Below are 19,057 nucleotides of genomic sequence, written 5' to 3'. Positions count from 1 at the left end.
GAGTAACACGTTTTCTGGATATGGGAGAAATAGTAGTTGACGTATTTCTTTGCTTCGGTAATGGTTTTTGACAAAGTCTTTCATGACACTCTCATTTGCAAACTACTGAAGCCTGATACTCACGAAACTCTTACAAGGTGGGTACAGCATTGTTCTGAAAAAACAGACACAGGATAGATATTAAACCTGTTACCCTGAAAGGCTGCATAGTACAGGACTTTTTAGGAAGGTCACCTGGTATTTGGTACTATACAGTAATTTTTTAGAAGCTGGGGTGATAGAATATGATATACTCTGACTACATTTACACATGACACAAACCTGTCAGACATGCTGCAGATATGTTGAAGGGCAGGATTCACACTCAAAATGGTCATGATAAACTGGAAGAAATGGTCTGGGAAAAAACGGGATACTCTTCAGTTGGGATGACCACATTTAGGCAGAAAAAAACAACTGCAAGTGTGGAGGATGGGGAACAAGAAGTAGCTGTTTTCTGGAAAAAGATCTGGGGGTGGGGGAGTTACAGTGATACAAAAAACTGAGTGTGAGCCAATAATGTTGTACTGCTGCAAAACAGGCAACGTTCTGGGATGTAGGAGGAGGGTAGCGGTCTGGGAGATACCTGGAGAAATCCTCCCGCTGCTGCTGGCACGAGGAAAGACCGCAGCTGCGGTATTCTGCCTAGTTTGCGGCAGTACCCGTCTAGGAGGAGGCGGAAAAGGTGGGGAAAGAAATTTTGGGAGAGAGCAGCAAGGGCAGTGGAGACCTGGAAAACAAGGCGTGCAGGAGTACAGGCAAGAAGCTGTCGGTGCTCGGTCCGGCAGGGAGAGGACCGAGAGGGTGCGTTCGTCCCTTCGGCTGTATCCTCAGAGGTGGTGGCAGGCAGGAAAGGAAGAGTCTGTGCTCTCTGTCCGCAGCGAGTAGGTCAAGGAGAAGAGACCTTAACCTGCAGCAAAGGAGCTTTGGACATTAAGGAAAACTTTCCGATTGTGAGGGGAGTGAGACGCTGGAGGAGACCGCCTGGGAATGGGGCAGGCGCCTGTGTAATCTCTCCGGGAAGCTTTCCAGGGTGGGTTAAAGTGGCTCGTGTCCCGCGTGACTTCGGTCTCCCAGTACAGAAGGTAGAGGAGAGGCTGGGTGACCTTGCAAGCTCCTTTCCGCCGTTTCCCATGTCGCTGTGACGCTTGCCCTGACGAAGCAGGGTTCGTACTTCCCCGCGGAGCCAAGTCGCCGGCTGAGCTCTGCGGCGAGACGCACGCGTCACCCCACCTGGGGCTGTTGGGGCCGTTACAGCACCAGCTTTTGGGCACCGTTTTAATGGCATTATAGGCGTTGCCTGCTCCTATTAAGCAAACAAGGTCTCGGAGCATCTTTTATGGTGCTGCAGAGCAGCTTTACATCAGGCTAGGCTCTGACCTCTTGAATCCAGAGCAGTTGTCAGGCTCTGAGCGAGGTGTCCTTTCATGCCTGTGATCCTCGTGATGCTTTGTGTCTGTTAGGATTAGGGCTTGAATTCCTGCTAATGTCTCGGGTTCACAAGGCTGTGCGTGAGACTTCTTTAGGATGCACGTCTCCAGGTAATACTTTAAAAGAGCCCCAGTTACTATGTAACCTCATTTCACATAATGAGATTTATCTTTCTTATGTCTTACTTCCTAAATTTCTTTTGCTCCGTCTGAGAACAGCTGCGGGCTTAAGAAATTGTGTCTTCCTGAAGTATTACAGTGGAACATCTCAGCGAGAGCTTGGCTGCACCCCCAGTCACTGGCACCTTGTTGCTAAATCACTGTACCACAATCTGCTGTTATCTGAGCAAATATCTCTCGGTGATTCAAAAGGGGTTGTATGGTTTAGAGTGGTCATATTTTGACTGACAGTTTCATAAAGTTCATCATCTAATAAAAGCTGGTCATAGCATATCAGTAAAACTGAATAGGTTTAAGCAAAATTATCAGCAATGGTTACGTACTTTAACCAAGAAGGGGGATGGATTCTAAGGATATAAGGTGGTAAATGACATAAAACCTAGTGTAATGAACTTGTGATGACATTTTAATTCAGATTTGTGGTTAGAAAAAAAGATGAGCTCACTTGCCATCTCTTCCCTCCCTTAAACTCTTGTATAGGCCTCAGTATCTACTATTAACTCTGGCTTGCTATTGTTAATCTGAAGGAAAGTTTCATAACATGCATAGAATTAGATAAGCAATGCACTGACACTTTCAAGAACTGTGTAGCAAAATCATGCTAGAGGCAATCCAGGTGATAATTATGTAGTCAAAAATCACTCCAGTCAAATTAAAATAAATCTTCCTCTCTGAGGCAACTGATGACTGAAGAAGGCTCCATTAGTTCCTTGTGTTTCATAGCCTCCAGGTGACAGTATTTTTCACAAGGAAATTTGAACTTTGTTGGAAAGGATTTTGGAGTAGCCATTTTTATTCTATTTACAGTAGATACAGTTGTGCTAGAGAAAAAGATGTGCTTGAGAAGGGATGTCATAATAAAAATTATCTTTTCCTGGATTCTTTAGTACCAAATGAGTGGCTTTTTATTATGTCATTTCAAATCCTACATCTGTAAGTCAAAGAAAACACTAAAAGAAAAGTTGGTTTGGTTGTGTTTGGTTTTTTGTGTTGTGTTTTTTGTTTGTTTGGTTTTGGGGTTTTTTGTTTGTTTGTTTGTTTTTTAAATAAAGGCCATAGGCTAAGGTGACTTCAGACCAATAATAATAGAAAAAGAGGTTAATGTATAGCAAGACAGCAATTGTCTGTGTCTTATACTGGGAAAATGTGGATTTATCAAAACATTAATTAATTTTTGCAATGACAGTTTGGCACTCAGCCAGATCAACCTGGACTTCCACAGTCAAAAGCAAAGAAAAAATAAGATGTTTGTATCTTCGCTGAGAGTTGTGTCGTGCATACTGTGTGATATCACAATATCTTTGAGGCCTTTGCATGTTGCTACTGGGTTCCTGTAAAAATATTAGGTGAGTGTTCAACTGCTCCACATGCGTGACTAGTATCACTGATGATGTGAATGGGGGATTTGTAGCCCATATTGCACCAATATCACAGCTTTCATGTGGTAAAATAAAGCACTGAATGAAAAACGTAATGAAATTTAATGTGGATGGATAATGTTCATTGTTGTGGTAGGACAGGAACCAGATGACCACGAGACTGACTGAGGCTTAGTCATTTTATACCGAAATTAGTATTTCTGAGGTCGTTTTCTTTCCTGGCATTTTACACCTTTTATCTCATTCACCTCTGATTAACGTGTAGATAGATATATTCCCCTCAGTTTATTCTAAAGAGGAAAGCTTTTCCACATTTATACAATAAAAATAAGAAATTCATGATGTAGTATGACTGCCAACACAATTAAAAGTCAGTGTACTTTGGGAGTTACTATAAACAGAAGCTACAAAAGAGTGATCTCTTTTTCATGACTTCCTCACAACGGAAAATGTATTTTGAAAATAAGTAATGAGCTATCTTTCTCGGCCACAGAATGTAGTAGCTGATTCTTTGGTTGTTTAGTTGCTAACTAGCTCACCGTTAGGAAAGCAGAAAACAGGATTAGGAAATAAATCACAGAAAATGTGTGACCAGCAAAATAAAAGCTGTACTGAGACTGAAAGTTTCCCTTTGAAGAGAAAGGTATAAAGATTCACCTAGGCTCTAGATTATCAGAACACGCTAATGTGAGATTTGCTGTTGTGCTTTTAATGTGTGAATGAAGAGTTGATGTTATGGAAGCGTGGGATCGCGATGAGTTTTCACGGTGGTGCTTTTAAATGCACTCTCTAGTTTTGCGGTTTTGGCAGACCGCGCAATGTTTATCTCCGTTATCCGTGGCCCGTAGCGCGTTGTTGCTTTCCGCCTCGCAGCACGCGCTTCCGACCCTTCCTGCGCATCCCTCCTAACCCCGCCGGTCAGCCGTTGCGTTGAAGCTTGATTTTATTCACTCGGCCTGTCCGCTTGCCTCCCTGAATTCTTTTAGTCTTTATACTTTTTTATTAGCTTAGGTGAGCTTATTTACACACTGCGTATTTTTCTGCCGTGAACTTACTTTTGTTCTAGTCGGTTGCTCAAGAGCCGTGTGTTGAATGTACCTGTGTCATTAGAAACAGCCTGCTTCGCCAAGTGCCACGCAAGTTAACGACCTCACGGGTATCTTCAGCTCTGGTATCCTGTGTAGTTTTGTTTGGAAGTGTTGCTTTACCTTCCTTGTCATTATTTTTGCAACTTTTTTTGAAACAGATTACCCTGAGGGAATTGTGCAATATTACTACATTTTACTGACGCCTGGAAGATCTTCCTTCTTGCCATACTGTTCCCTGGGGAAATCAGCAACGTTAATGTTCTTAGATTTAGAATATCATTATGACTGGATTTTGCAGAGATGGCAAGTATGACTGCTACTGTAGTAATACTTATGATGACTGATGACTTGTTAAATATATATATGGGAGGAGGGTTTCAAATGTATATAAAAATGCACACATAGAAGGAAAGAAGCAGAAAAATCCTTGTTCCGCAAGTTCACTTTAGTTTGGTTTTCTGATTGATTTCCTGTGGGTAGGACAGGGCTTCTAATAGATGACTTTTATTCTCTAGTCAGTTGTGGTTTTGGTTTTGTTTTTTTTTTTTTTTGCCAGCTGGCTCTTTATTGCTTTCATTTAAAGAAATGTCAGTAGTGCAAGTTTTCTCTGGAAGCCAGGTATGCAAACCTTGCCAGTTGTTTGAAGATGACTCCTGAATCAAACACGTTGTGGCTGGAGTTCCCTGGAGCACCACAGCCAGGGAAATGTCTGATAATGGTGTTTGTAACATTATAATATCTTAAATGTTGCTGATTCAAGCGATGACTATGAAACATTTTTAGTTTGTTGTAAGAGACTTAAATGATTTTTGCCTGTAACGCCAGAGACTGCTACGGCATTTTGCTGAAAAATAAGGGAGGTGCAGTCTCAGCCCCTGGGAATGAACTGAACAGAGAAGACAGAGATGAGGGAGGGTGAGGGTGGTGTGGAAGCCATGAATGAAAACTACTGAAATTTGTCTGATGCCTTGTCAATCCAGGATTGCTTTTCTAGGAAAGAGAGATGGTTCGCAGTGAAGGGGCAAACCAAAAATACATGTTTCTAAGGTAGTTTGGGGCAAAGTAAAGGGTGCAAGGCAGGAGGAGATTAGTCATAACTGGATGGCAGAGGCTGTTACATGCACGTGGGGAAGGAGAAAAAAGAGCAGATGCTGCAGTTGGGAGAGAAATTTGAAAGTCTCTGTGTAGGGTGAACACCAATGCAGCAACATTTGCACACAATAAAGAATTATTTAGGTAAGGCAATACTAGAAAAGACTCTACAAATCTCTAATGGGACACAACAAAATGAAGTTAATGGGCAGCATGATGGTAGATGGAATTCAAAGCAGACAGACCCCAAATTAGGGATATATTAGGTGAAATAATTTGAATTATTTGCAAGAAGCGATGTGCTAAGTCAACTATAATTACTTCTTTAAAAGTACTTTAAAGCAAACTTGTTTTTCTTGGGTTTTAATTTCTTTTGCTTTTTAAATAAGAATTTTAGCCTTGCCATGAGGATACCAGAGGAACCTTGGCCTTAAAATCCCAAGTGGAAGTTGGTGTTTAAATGAAGAGTCTGCACTGAATTACAGAGATCTGGCCTGCTAGAGTAACTGATGCATTAGGTAATCCCAGATGCAAGCTGGTATGCAACATACAGAAACCTATAGGCCTGAACTTAAGCAGTAAGCTGCTGTAGAATCCTTGTCCAAAAAAAGTATTTGTTAAATTTGCATTTGTCTCTTTCTACCAGTGTAAGCCAACAGCTAGTAACCAGAATGACCCCATTGGGATGGGAGTCCTAGAGTCCTGCAGCTGGAATCCATAAGTGCATATTATATTAATCCTTTTATCTATACCTTTGTCTGTGGTTGTGGAGAAGGCATTCTGGTGGAGAAATTAATTTACTGACTCTAGTCAATAGCAATGCACTGGAAAGAAAATAACAGTGGTCTCTGATCTTCTCTGCTTTCTGCTGCAGCCTGAGGTAGAAATATATTGTATATAGATTCACTACACAAGGATTTCCCTGCGTGCCAGGAGAGCAGGACAGTGCTGCCACTGTGGGCCACACAGGCTGCGGAACAGGCTCTTGTCCTCTGTTGTACCAGTCCCAGCAGTGCTATCTCCCAGCTGTTAGAGGAGAAGCAGGGGTTTGCTTTCATTAAATACTGTGCCTAAATACCATTTGGCACACTGGAATATTTGTGAATGACATACAGTTTACCACCTGCTGGAACAATTTTTCTGAATACTGATTTTAAAATGTAATTAATAGATAATTTTAGTGGTTGCAATTACATGAAGATGTTTTTGTTTTGTTTGGGAGTAAATTGTTTTTACTATGAAACCTGCCTTCGTGGTTTTGGCATTTAGGTGTTTTTTGTACCTGGGTGTAAGACTTACGCTGTGGATTAAATCCACTGTTATTTCAGTGCTACTTTCACGACGACAGCTTCATTTCAAGCGCAATCTAAAAACCTTCCTATAATTATATGATGTCCTGTAAATAAGCCATCTCTAGAAGGCTTTAGAGAATTAAATAACCGCAGCAACATACAGTACAGAAAATAGCGCTGCAAAGACATTGTACTGCAGTTGAACAAATGAAACCAGATTAATTAAAAGATCAAAGATAGAGGAAATGGAGGAAAGTACGTTTTAAGGGAACTGAAAGGGGACAGAGAGTAAGTGAAATGGGGGACTTTTTAAAAAAGAAGGGAAATCTTTGAGTGACAGATGAGATTGGGTAGGGAAAGGCTGGCGGGCTCCTGGGAGGGGGAGCTGCCGAGGAAGCGTATGTAGCTCCAGAGGTGATGCCGGGTGGGCTGAAATTGGGCAGAGCGAGGGTCTGAGTGCCGGGGGGGCTCCTGGCAGAGGTACCCTGGGGGCTGCCGAGGGCTGCGGGAGGGAGCAGCCAGCCTTGCTTTTTCTCCGCTTCTGCCAGAGTCCTGGAAAAGGCAGCCTGTGGGCAAGACAAGGGGACGGGAAGCGGCAGGAGTCGAGGTTGAGGTGTCTTCTCCGAAATATGAGGGTGTTCCTCCAGCCCTTCATCCCCTGGGCAGCAGCAGAGCGGCAGACCCCGGCTCTCCCCGTTTCGGGACTGGTTTGGCTCTCCGTCACGTCGGGGATGGCATCGGTCTGGAGCCAGGGCTGCGCGGTGCTGGCAGCAACTCGCTGCAATGCCTTTGCCGCGTGTGACGGCTTGTTTCTTGTCGGTAGCGGTCAGTGAGCCCCCCCAGAACGACACTGCCCGTTTCACTTTTTAAACAGTATTACTCGGGACTGGGCTGGTTAACTGGAGGTGGCATCGTTAACAGCCAGGGCAGAGCCTCTTCTGGGAAATATGGCTACTTGCTACCATGGTCATTTGCCCCTGATTTACTACTTTCTTTTTTCCTTGTAAAAACCACAGGTCAATATTATTATACCATTAGCATGAAGTAGGTCAGTATGAAACCATAAATGTCTGCATTCAGAGCAAATTACAGTGTCAGTGGTGCTACATGATCTATTACAATGTGACACTGCTTATTGCATAACTCTGCGGAGGAAAAATGACTCTTCAGGAATGAAAAATGATTAACGAGCTCTCAGACAAGTCAAATTTCCTAACAAAACATATACGATATTTGCCAGGGATTTTGCTTTTGTCTGAGGTTTCCCCCTACTTGTGGGGAGGGAATCTCCTACTCTCAGCTTAGCAGCTGGGTGACTTTCATAGGGAGACATGTAAGACACGTTATCAGATATTCACCTTCATCATTGTTGCTTCGCTTGTTTCCTAAGCAGTTTTGCAGTAAGTTTTCTGTTTCTTGTGATTCCAGGTAAACCTGGTGAAGAAAATCTGTGGTGACTGGCGTCTACATCTGTTCTTAACTTTGCTGCAGTGCTGTGTATTATTATTAATAATAAATGTAATATTTATTATGAGAAAGTTTATTCTTACTCTGACATTATATGCTGCAACTTGTATTTAGTATAAAATCACCATAGCTCCAGAACTGCTAAATACATGAGTAAAGTTTAAAGCAGATTGCATACTTTCTATTGTCTTTGATAATGCATTAGCAAACATAAAAGCAGGGAAGGAAAACTTTTTTTTTTTTTTTAAACCTGTGGAGGAAAAATTAGAACTAGACAGAACTAAGAATGACTAATTACAGAAGTGAAACGCTGAAGGGGACACCCCCCCTGTTTTGGAAAACTTAAGCTCACTTTTTTTAATAACTTCAATATTCCTTGTATTGAGCATGTAGAAATAACGTTTTAATCTTTCCCAGCAAGGAAAAGAAAGCCGCTATGTTTTGTGAGTTATGTAACAGCGTACATCTGAATTAGCTATTTGCAGAGGTGTTGGAATTACAGCTACAGTGCTAGCCATGGAGACATATATAGACTGATCAGTCCTCAACCCGCTTTCTCCGTAAGATCTGTTCCTCCCTCCAGTTGTTTACGCAGGTTGCTACAGGTTTCTGTTTTCACTTTTGTCATTGCAGGGCGGGGTTCGTTTGGGGGTTTTGTTTGTTTGTTTTTCAAATGTTTGCTCTTTTGTTGAGGCCAGAGGTTGCTAGTGGTTTGCCTGTCAGCCCAGACTATCTGCTAGGCTTCAAATTCCTCTAACCTCTCAACAATCTCCCACTTATAGTTCGTCTTTACAGGAGATAGTCAAATTCCTTCTATCATGTTAGAGTTTCTCTGCCAGGTTGCATGGCACTGGGCGGCTTCCCACTGGCCCTCCGTGGGGCTGAATTGCTGGTGCTGGACAAGCTGAAGGCTGGTTCTCGGTTTACCTGATGCAGATACGGTACAGCTGCTGTGCAGCTACTTTGCAGTTGTCTTTGCTTTTGCTTCCGCCATTTTCCTGCACCAGTAGCCGCCTCCCAGTGTTACAGTTGCTGCTTTTTTAAGAGTATTGCTCTGTCCGTTCTGCGACTACCTGACAACTGCACTTGGACCGGCACATCTGCGTGTAGTTGCCTCTGGCCTTTGCCCTCTTGCTGTGACAGTCCGTCTGCTGCTCTCCCGGCTGCTCCCGCGCTTCCCAGCCCCGCGCATCACCCTGCCTGCAAACAGCCTTACTTCTCCGGCCGGTGCTGCGCTGCTGTGCAGTTCTGGGAGTTTGCAGTGGGGTCGTCCAGCTTTAAAAGGTGGTGATTCCCTCCTATGTGCCTTGCCTTTGCCACTAAGCTCTTTTTATGGCTGAATATCCAGGTGAAGATCATGTGTGCATAAATTTCTGTTTGGGGTTGATCTGCTTTATTCTACTGTGTTGTATTTTGGCTTGTCTTTTGAAGGTAGTATGTTGGATAGTACAAAACCTGCTTCTGTTTACATATGATAATGCTATCCAAAGGATCACAAGGCCTTTGCGTAGCCCAGGCCTCAGAATTTGGAGGAGTCATCTGCTGTGATTACATGCTTCCTGCCACTGAAAGTGAACAGACCCTCTCCATTTTCTCCCAGATTCATGAATCCCTCTTCTGCTCTCTTCCTCACCTTGCACTGTATGATGCAGGCGTACATCATGCCCCAGGACATACAAATTTGCTTTTCTCTGTCTTTTCATGTGAAGTGCTGTTCATCTTGGGATGTCATTCCTTAATTCTGCTGGGACAGCATGGAAGTCCCCTTAGACAAAATCCAGTCCTGAGGGGGGACCTCATCTCTCAGCTGGCAGGAGGAGATGCAGGAGGTACCTTTTGCCTCTTGCAATCTGCCTAGTCATGCAGTGTGAATAATTTTTGAGTACCAGTAAGAAGTCTTCATTTTCACCATTTTCCCAGATTGCCTTTAGCCTTCAGCGAGGCATGTTAAGTTATTGACAGAGGTCGAATTCTTTATCTTCTGTTCCAAAGAACTATTGGTGTGGCAATGTAGAATGTATATCCCGTTTGGTATTTCTACTGGCAACAGTGAGTATGGTGGTGTCAGACTCAGTATACGTCTTCTGTATTGCCAGGACTGCTCTCATGCGTGCTGAGCTACTGGCACTGCACTAAGGCTGCTGTGGTTGACCTCTCCGGCACAGTGGTGCAGTTCTGTCTAGTTCACAGGGGAGCTCTTCATTAGTAGGAATCGTAAAGTAATATGCTAGGATTACTGCTTTGCTTATTTCTTTACTTACCCACACAAATGTCTGGTCCCAGGACTTGGACCATCCCCACTGTTGGCTGGCATGTGCTAGCTGGCCTGAGCACCCTCAGGGTCTGTGAAGCTGTGCGAAGGACATGGAGGTGTAGCTGATGGTTACTGGAGTCCTTCTGTCTCCTTGGTCTGAGCGTTTCCTGGATGACTCAGCTGGAGTCTTTCAGGTGTCCTCGGATACTTGATATTTGATGGATAGACAGCTCCACCCCCTTGGTGTTCTGCTCCAAGTACTTGTTAAAATGGGATGTAACTTAATATCACGTTCCGGGATTGTCTTTACCTCAGCTATTTTTCTCCTACAAGAGTGCCCTTGCTGAAGCTTTGACACTCGGTTGGGTTTACACTTCACCTCTAGATCCTGGCTGGTGTTTGCAGCAGATCAAAGTCAACAGTACTTATGACCTCTCTGTCAAATACACTGAGGAACCTCATCACCTTTGTTATGATGGGACTTCTCAATGCCAGAGGAAGCGGTAATTTGGCCCCAGGGTAAGTGAGGTTTTGTGTCCTTGACACGTACTAAATGGGAATTATTCTTACTAAAAAGGAATTTATATTCAGTGCTTTGGTCCCTGGGTTTAGGCCCATGAAGGCTTTCTGCCTGTGAAGGCTTTCTGCCAGAGGGCTTCCTCCCTGAAACTAGACTGCTATTTCAGTAGGAGTGATTGCGTTACAGGCAGGCCAGTTACTTTTTCAATGACTCCGCTGTGGTTAACACAATCAAATGTTTCGGGAAGCCTGGGGCTGCATTAGAGGGGAAAGGAAGACTTATTGCTTGAGCTCTAAGCATCCAGCACCTCGGGGGCACCGTGTTGCCATCATCTCCCAAAACTGCTCTCAGACCTTGGCTTACCCTGTGCTTCTGCCGTGCAGCGTGGAGGATGTCCCTCGTGTCTACTTCCACAGACTCTGAATGGCAATGTCTGCTCTTTCATGGATATCCTAGGGGCCATACATTTGTGTAGCAGTCACAGATTGCTCCTGTGGCATATTAATAGCACTTGGCCACAATTCTTCAGTCTAATGGTGCCCCTTAGAAGTGCTGCTTGAGATTAGATTGCAGTGGCTCCCCCATCCAGCTGGAACTGAATGGGTCGTATTGATCTAATAGCAAAGCTGGAAATTTAGCAGCTGAATTGCTGGCAGCTTGTTCTGGTAGTGCAGAATACTGAGTCATTTGCTACATTCACACAGCAGCTCTCTCTCATCTGGAAATTATGGGGTATGGTCTGGATTGGAAAGGGAGAGATTGACCAGTCACACTGACCAGTGCTAATGGGAAAGGTACTGGGGGAAGAGAAGCAGCTGTATTTTTCTTCTCCCTTTGCAGGTGAATTCGTTCCTCTTTTGTCATTTCAATGTTCTGTTCGTTTCAGCCTGATGTCCTTGTTCTGTGCTATGAGCACTCCTCATTTGATTCAGTCCCAGGGTGGCTCAGCTGGCCTTCCAATCTGGAAGCATTTCTTTATCTTTAGATCTGTGTCTCTGCAGTGCCTTCCTGTAAGCTGGAAACATCCACAAAAGTTTTGTCGCTAATTAAATGATTCCGTTGTGTCCAAGATTACCTATAGCATGGAATTTCCGAGTTTATAATGAAAGTATCTATTCCTCATACTGAGTCATTCCCTCTTTTTGAGAGGAGGGTAAAGCAATCCAGTATCTCTTTTTATTCCCATTCTGTGCAAGATCAAAAATTGCCCAGAATTTTTACCATGTGTCCAAATGTTTTGGACACTGTACTCAGCAGTTGTCTTCATTTGCTTCTTACCTTCATTTCCAGGTGGGCAAACTTCTGGGAAGACCTCAGATGTGTTTTAAGGAGGGAAGGGAGATCACAACATAATTCTGAGCTGGCGTACGTCTGCCTGCAGTGGCCCAGGGATCTCTCTGGCTGGTTCCCCAGCCACCTGCCCCCAGGTGCCGTTCTCTGCTCCTTTATGTGCTGGGATCCCTTGAATTGCGCTTTTTTTTTTTTTTTTTTTTTTTTTTTTGGTGGGTGGAGCAGGTTGTAACATGTTGATGAAATCATGAGAGAAACATCACCAACATCACCAACTTGAGCAAGGGTGCTGAAGGAGAAGGTTCAGCTAAACCCACAACATTTTCTTTTGCTTTATTTGGTTCATTTAGCCTTGTCTTAGCTGAAAAACACACTTCCAACTCCAGGCAACACTTATGGGTTCCTGCTCTTTCACATTGTCAAGAATTAGCCAGTTGTGCTCCCCTTGCCAGCCAGCATCCTTCACAGTTTGTTCCTGTATTGCCTGCTTCTTCTGAATGCTGATACTATCCTAGTGAAGGACTGAAAGGCCAACGCTCAGTTTTCATCTACTTTCAAAAGCAGATAGACACCAGATACTTAACTGCTTTTATAATCTTCAAATATTCCCTCTATGTGTCTTTGCCTGTTTAAAGACAGCAGTGCCAGTTACGTTAACTTCTAAATGAAAGCTTTCAGGCCATTATTACTTATAAAAGCCAGTACAAATCAAAAATAGAGGATAATTATACAGAATATGTTCGTTCATTTTCAATGTACTTATTCTATTGCATGCCAAAGCTTAAAGAGGTCAGCATTGGTCTTACCCTTTCAATGCACAACAGGTTCACAGCGCTGCGTGAGGGACTGTGAAAAAGCTTCCACTTTTTCTTCTGGCTGTTTTTAGTGTTAGCTCCAAGACATGTGGGAGTCCCAGGCCAACAGGTAAAGACTGATCTCTCTCTCTCTCTCTTTCACTTTCCTTCACTGCCAGCTAATGCAGCTTGCTGGACCACCAAAGCACTTCCAAATGCTTTGTCTGTAAGTCGTGATTTTGAAGTTGTGCATCATCTGATGCCTGTTGCAGACACGCTGTTGCCTTTCAAATAAAGTGGCTGTAAAGGGGTTTGCAGGTCTTATATTGACCAGTATTTGGACTAGTTCCCACCTTGCTTATATCCCTTCTAAGCAGTGGTGTTTCCAAAGCAATTCACAAACACTCTACTTCAGAAAGCACACTGTTCTGCACTTTCCTGAAGCTGAGTAAATGAGAAGCAAGTCATAGCCTAAGGGAAATGGTAGTCAAAGGAAAGGAAACAGAGAGAAAAGGAAAGAAGAAAGGTACAAAGCACGTGAATGATGCTTCACTACTGTCCTTAGTTAGCTTAGCTTACTCCTGAACACAAAATTAGTCTCAGCTTTCAAGACACATCATGGAGTGATTTAGCTCTGGTCATTCTCAGCCACTGAGAATGGTTATAGGGGAATATTAGCAATGCATAACGCTCCTTGCCATCTCACCTCAGTCTCTTCCAGTGACATATGGTGCTTTTCAAGTCTGGTATGAACATTCGTATCTTCATTTCGAAGATAAATCAAGAGCACAGAAGTTGATCTTTGGTGATGAGTAGCAAAGCTGAGTAGTGCCTGGAGTCCTTTATCCTCCTTTTGGCATTTCTTTCTCAGTTCCACAAGTTCTGAGCCCAGCAAGGGTACTGTGCGTGTCTGGAGTTTAAAAGCATACGATCGTAGCAGCATGGGGTTGCTGATGATCTCTCTGAAAAGCTCTTCTGGGGCTTCCTGGGACAAATACAATCTTCATCAAGAAGAAAACGGAGCAATGTGCTTTTTCAGACAAGCAACTTCTGAGAAGATGCCATTTCTTGCAATTTGAAGGAGTTAATATTTCAAATTCCTGCCTGGTTTTCACAGATCTCAACCTTTTTGTTTCTGAAGCTTTGTAGAATTTAGAAGTCTTGTGCTTGTTAAATCTGTAGTTTTGCTTCTGTTGTGTGAATGTGCGCTCCTGAAATGACCTTTTGACAACATGTTTGTGTATTGTTATTTTTTTTCATTGAGCTGAAAGCTGTGTATGTGATTTCAGGGCTAGGAGCAAAATCTCTTTGATGAAAATCGCAGTAGGAAGATAGCACTAGGGATGGGGTTGTTCTTGTTATGTCCAATCTCTGCCCTGCTACCTCTCCCAGGACTGACGCTGGTAAATGCTGGGTTTTCTTAACAGCCTTAAACAATCTTGAAGACTCCTTATTTCCAAAAAAGTAGAGGAACACTGGAAACTTTCAATCTTTGCGGAGATTTAGGAAGGCCTAAGGTTGGGTTTCTGGAGTGTGGTTTGTCTCCATAGTTCTTAAAAAGACTCTTATTCAAGACTGAATATGGACAATAGTTGCAATTGCATTTATTTACTTTCTCTATAAAAACTAGTGTGTAAAAGAATGAACTTACCTGTTAATGACATAGATAACAACCTTGAACTGCTTGTACTAGTTTAGCTGTTTGCACATTGGACTCCAGTTTTCTCCTTGCTCAGCAAATGGGTTTTTCATTGCTTAAACTCTGTGTGCTGCAAAATACAGTTCTCTGGGTCTTTTTGTACATTGAAACAAAACTGGACTTTCTTTAGGGAGCAGGGAGTTGCTGATAGGTGTGATCCTTCAATGTGAGAGGAGGCAAAAAGGCATGGGCACCAGTAACTTAGGAGCAGCATTGCTGCTCTGAGGGCTGGGGAATGAGATGATGACTGTTTCTTACCCAACTTTCATTGCGTTCGTACCTGTAACTCTGATGCCATACAGATAACCGTTTTTCCCCTAGAAGTCCTAATGGGTAAATACAAAGCATATGTTAGTAAAGTTATTAAACTTTATGGTAATGACAGAACAGCAATAGTAATTATTTGTGTGTTCTGCCATTTTTTTAAAATGTGATTTCTTTCATTGTCATCATGACCATGTCTGTTTAACTTAAAATAATTTGATATAACTTAGATTGATGTGGTAGTAGATCAAGTAAAGAGCCTTTTCTGAGTAGTCATTCAGGGTAAAATGAGTGACACCCAGACAGTACGCCACAGGAGTCTCAGCATGCGTTTCCTTCTCTCCGTTTAAACTGTAAAGCTTTAAGGTCAAGCAGGTCTCTGAAACAAATTTGATTGATTGTATTAAAATCAACTCTGTTTATGTCAGACATTTTAATTGTGCTTGTACAGATACTTCTGTCTAGAGAGATAAAATATTAAACACGTAATGAATAATGCAGCTGTCTCACAGTACTGTGATCTTTATATGAATAAGGAAGTCATAAATTGCCTGGGTATTGAACTGGCACAACACTTGCTATTATTTCTGCAGTGACAAGTTGTATGATGTAATGTTGAACATTGTATGTTTTTTAGAGAAGAAACGGTACTCTTCCATCTCTCACTGCAGGAACAGAGCTGTGCATTTGTCTGCTCCCTGGCAGCTAACACAGTTGTGTGGAAAGCCGGGGTTTGATGTAGCTCTGCGCAGCATTGTGCAGAGGAGAAGTCAATAGATGGAGGCATCTATGTGAAATTGCATCTTGAGCCATGGAAAGAAAACTGAAGATGCCTTAGGTAAAGAGCTGTTCTTTAATGACCTTTGGCTTCTAGACTCTTTGGGGATGCAGTTCTCTTCTCTCTCTTGCCACACGATGACACTATCTCAGCTGACTCTGCTGTTTTTTCTGCTGATCTCCAGCTACCCCTACCAGTCCCTCCTTACCTTTTCTCCTTCCTTTCACTAGTATAACCTGGCCTGCTGGCTGCAGTCTGACCACTGGAAGATGTTGCTTTTGTCCCCTGATTCTTTCTCCCACAGATGTATTTTTCTTTCGTTTTTAGTTAAAAATAGATATTTTTCTGAAAACGTCTCTGTTGCTGAAGTTTCAGTTACACTGAGGCTATGTCCTTTAATCTTCAAGATTAAGATGGGTTTTTCATTCCCATTTGCATTGCTGAGGACTGGGCCCTAGTACGGAGCATTTCTTCTTTAAAGAAAAAACTTTAAAAGGGGAGAATTTCACTTTTAAAATTAATCACCATGGCAACCTTTACAGTGAATTTCCAAACATAGAAAGTTGCCTTTAAGAAGCATTCTCGTCTAAGAGAAAGGTGAGTTTTTTACAGCTTCTAACAATGTTCCCAAAGAATATAAGGTTTTAGAAGAATCAGTTAGAGGGACTTTTATATGCAGAAAGGAAAAGTTATATGATCCTGATGATGGGGTTTTTTAAGGATGCTGCATGGTAACTAATCTCATCGTAATGCTGGCTTAAAATAGACTTGGAGAACTAGATAGACCCTGGCGGTAATACTTGTGATAAGATATCACTAGATACCATCTAGGTGAATTTATAGTTAACGATTTGCCAATGTTTCTCTCATACTTAAAACATTATTTTTCTTTTTCCTGGTTCTGGGCTGCCTTATCATGCATATTCAGAATCTTATTGGGAAATACTTTTTTAAAATCAATAAAGAAAGTGAGGTAACAGAATAGAGGGGGAGAAAACAAGTCACTCATGCATTAAAAGAAGAAAATCCCTCACGCATTACAGTTCAGTGAAATGTAACTTTAGCACTCATCTCTTTTCCTCTGATTTCTCTCAGTACTCTGCTGGATGATTTTATATCCTATTATCTGTGTGTATTAGATCCAAGCAACATGGAATTTCTTTTCCCACTGGAAATTCCCCAGTGAAAATATTGTATATCAGATGAAATCTTGCCATTTTCCCTGAAACGAGAACTCCGGTGTTTCATTCTGCAATTGTCAAAATAAGAGCATTTTAGAATGAAACTTTCTATGTCCAAAGGAGGTGTGACACTGGGAGAAGGAGCTTACAGACAACCTCAGTCTCAGTGCAGATTTCAGAGCGTGATAGGGAGGCTGAGGGACTGGCAAGAGAAGGCTGCTTTTAATCAAATTGCAAAAATACCATGGAAAACATTCTGCTAAAAAAACGCCAGTTGGCTCTACCGAGGTTGAATATAATGATTCAAAAGTGTATCGGGGGTGAGGGAGTGTTCCCGCACTGCACGTAGGGGCCAGGAGGGCAGGACTTTCCTTTTCTCCTTCCATGCCATCTGTGATCATAACTGCGAGGTCTTGAGCTGCCCACGGGTGCCCACGTCTGGAGCAGGCACGGTGGGCTTCGGCCGTGAGCTCACCGCCTGGTTATATTTAGCCGTACGGCCACAGTTCATTTGTATTTCACTGGTCTTGTCCCCAGCTTGCAGAAAGCAAGCTGGTTCTGCTGGAATTAGGGCTGGGTGATGCTGTCAGCACTCCAGAGGTATTTCTCTGTGCGGTGCGTATCTGGAAGAAACAAATTATAAAGCAGCTCTAAGCAGGGGAAAGTTTTGGAAAGACTTTTTAAAATTTATTTTATTAATGTAACGAGTCATTTAAAGGTGACAGCCTTAAGTTCAATACCTCAGTAGTTCAATTAAAAGTAAATGCAGTTAAAAATAAGCTCAATTACTGAATTATTCATGTTATGTAACATCTTTAGAAAAGTTTAACTTTTAGGGCAAAGTTAGCAGTAAAGTTAGTAACAGTTATCTGAAGTGTGTGGTTTTCTGAGATGTCTCTATCATCGTGCAGTGATATTTTAATTTCATGTGAAATGTGGGTAAGTAAAAGATTGCTTTTTGTGCTTTTGTAATGGAGGATAGGATCAGGGTGATCTGAAGGGCTTTTTTTCTCATGTGTACAGGGTCTTGTCTAGAAATTTATTTTAAATTCCAAAGTCAGCTGAAAGCTTGACAAGGTGGTTGGTCAGCGAGCAGCTCAGCAAGCAGTACGTTTACAATATACCACTGAGGCATGGGATTGTGTCTGCAAGAAAGCTGATAGCAGGTCATGCCGAGTTATTGCAAGTTGAACAAGAATCTTTCAAAAAAGAAGCAACTTGTGAATTACCATGACTGAATTTCTGAAAAATTGGCTGAAGGATTGACCTTATGCAAGTTGTCAGCTGTTTTCTTTCCCCAATGTTTCTGATAGATGGAATTATAGCTAGGTCAAAATATTTTTCATACCATCCATCAGCATGTAGCAAAACCTAGTACATAGTCTTTTTACTGAGAAATTTGGATTTGGGTTTTGCAGCTGTCAAAGGTGCATTTTTATTGTTATGCTTTTACAGACAATACACATTCATTTGTATAGAAAGGGTGAACAGTAGACTTTACGCATCATAAATAACAATTGTAGTTTTAAAATTAAGGAGAAGAGATGAGCTGTGGCATAGTACAACAAGAGAGGAAGAAAAGAACTTTGTTTTGTACATTTATAGTCTCTTGCACTTGTATAAATCAGAAAGAAAGCAGTCAGGGAATTATCACTTTGCATGAATTAAGAACATTTATGGTCTTTGTATTCACTGAATGTGAATTTAGCATCAGGGAGAATAATGACTGAATTCTAAATTGCGGGTATTCACAGAGATTGGATTAAAGTAACTGCTTTGAGATTTTTTTTTTTTTTTTTAATTGAAGATAATATATAAAACATTTTTACAGAATCATAGAATGGTTTGGGTTGGAAGGGACCTTAAAGATCATCTAGTTCCAACCCCGCTGCCATGGGCAGGGACACCTTCCACTAGACCAGGTTGCTCAAAGCCCCATCCAGCCTGGCCTTGAACACTGCCAGGGATGGGACATCCACAACTTCTCTGGGCAACCTGTTCCAGTGCCTCACCACCCTCACTGCAAAAAATTTTTTCCTAATATCTAATCTAAATCTACCCTCTTTGAGTTTAAAGCCATTACTACTTGTCCTATCGCTACACTCCCTGATAAAGAGTCCTCCCCATCTTTCCTGTAGGCCCCCTTTAGGTACTGGAAGGCTGCTGTAAGGTCTCCCCAGAGCCTTCTCTTCTCCAGGCTGAACAACACCAACTCTGTCAGCCTGTCCTCACAGGAGAGGTGCTCCAGCCCCCTGATCATCTTGGTGGCCTTCCTCCGGACCTGCTCAAGCAGGCATATGTCTTTCTTAT

The 19,057-nt window shown here is 42.4% G+C and overlaps 1 protein-coding gene across 10 annotated transcripts in view; it reads left to right on the top strand.

The window, feature by feature from the left end:
* The window catches only part of ANO4 (anoctamin 4), a 211,002-nt gene that overhangs the window by 44,318 nt on the left and 147,627 nt on the right, over nucleotides 1–19,057 (top strand). The window contains exon 1 of one of the 10 annotated variants that reach the window (XM_030002888.2): nucleotides 15,527–15,626. The exons of the other annotated variants lie outside the window; for them this stretch is intronic. The gene's annotated coding sequence lies outside the window, so the exon portion shown is untranslated. Of the gene's footprint in view, nucleotides 1–15,526; nucleotides 15,627–19,057 lie in introns of those variants that run through there. 10 annotated transcript variants of the gene reach the window in all.

The sequence above is a fragment of the Aquila chrysaetos genome, chromosome 26 (assembly GCF_900496995.4).
Source record: "Aquila chrysaetos chrysaetos chromosome 26, bAquChr1.4, whole genome shotgun sequence".
Taxonomy (NCBI): Eukaryota; Metazoa; Chordata; class Aves; order Accipitriformes; family Accipitridae; genus Aquila; species Aquila chrysaetos.
Note: the sequence above shows the minus strand (reverse complement) of the source record. Positions and strands in the feature narration are given on the sequence as shown.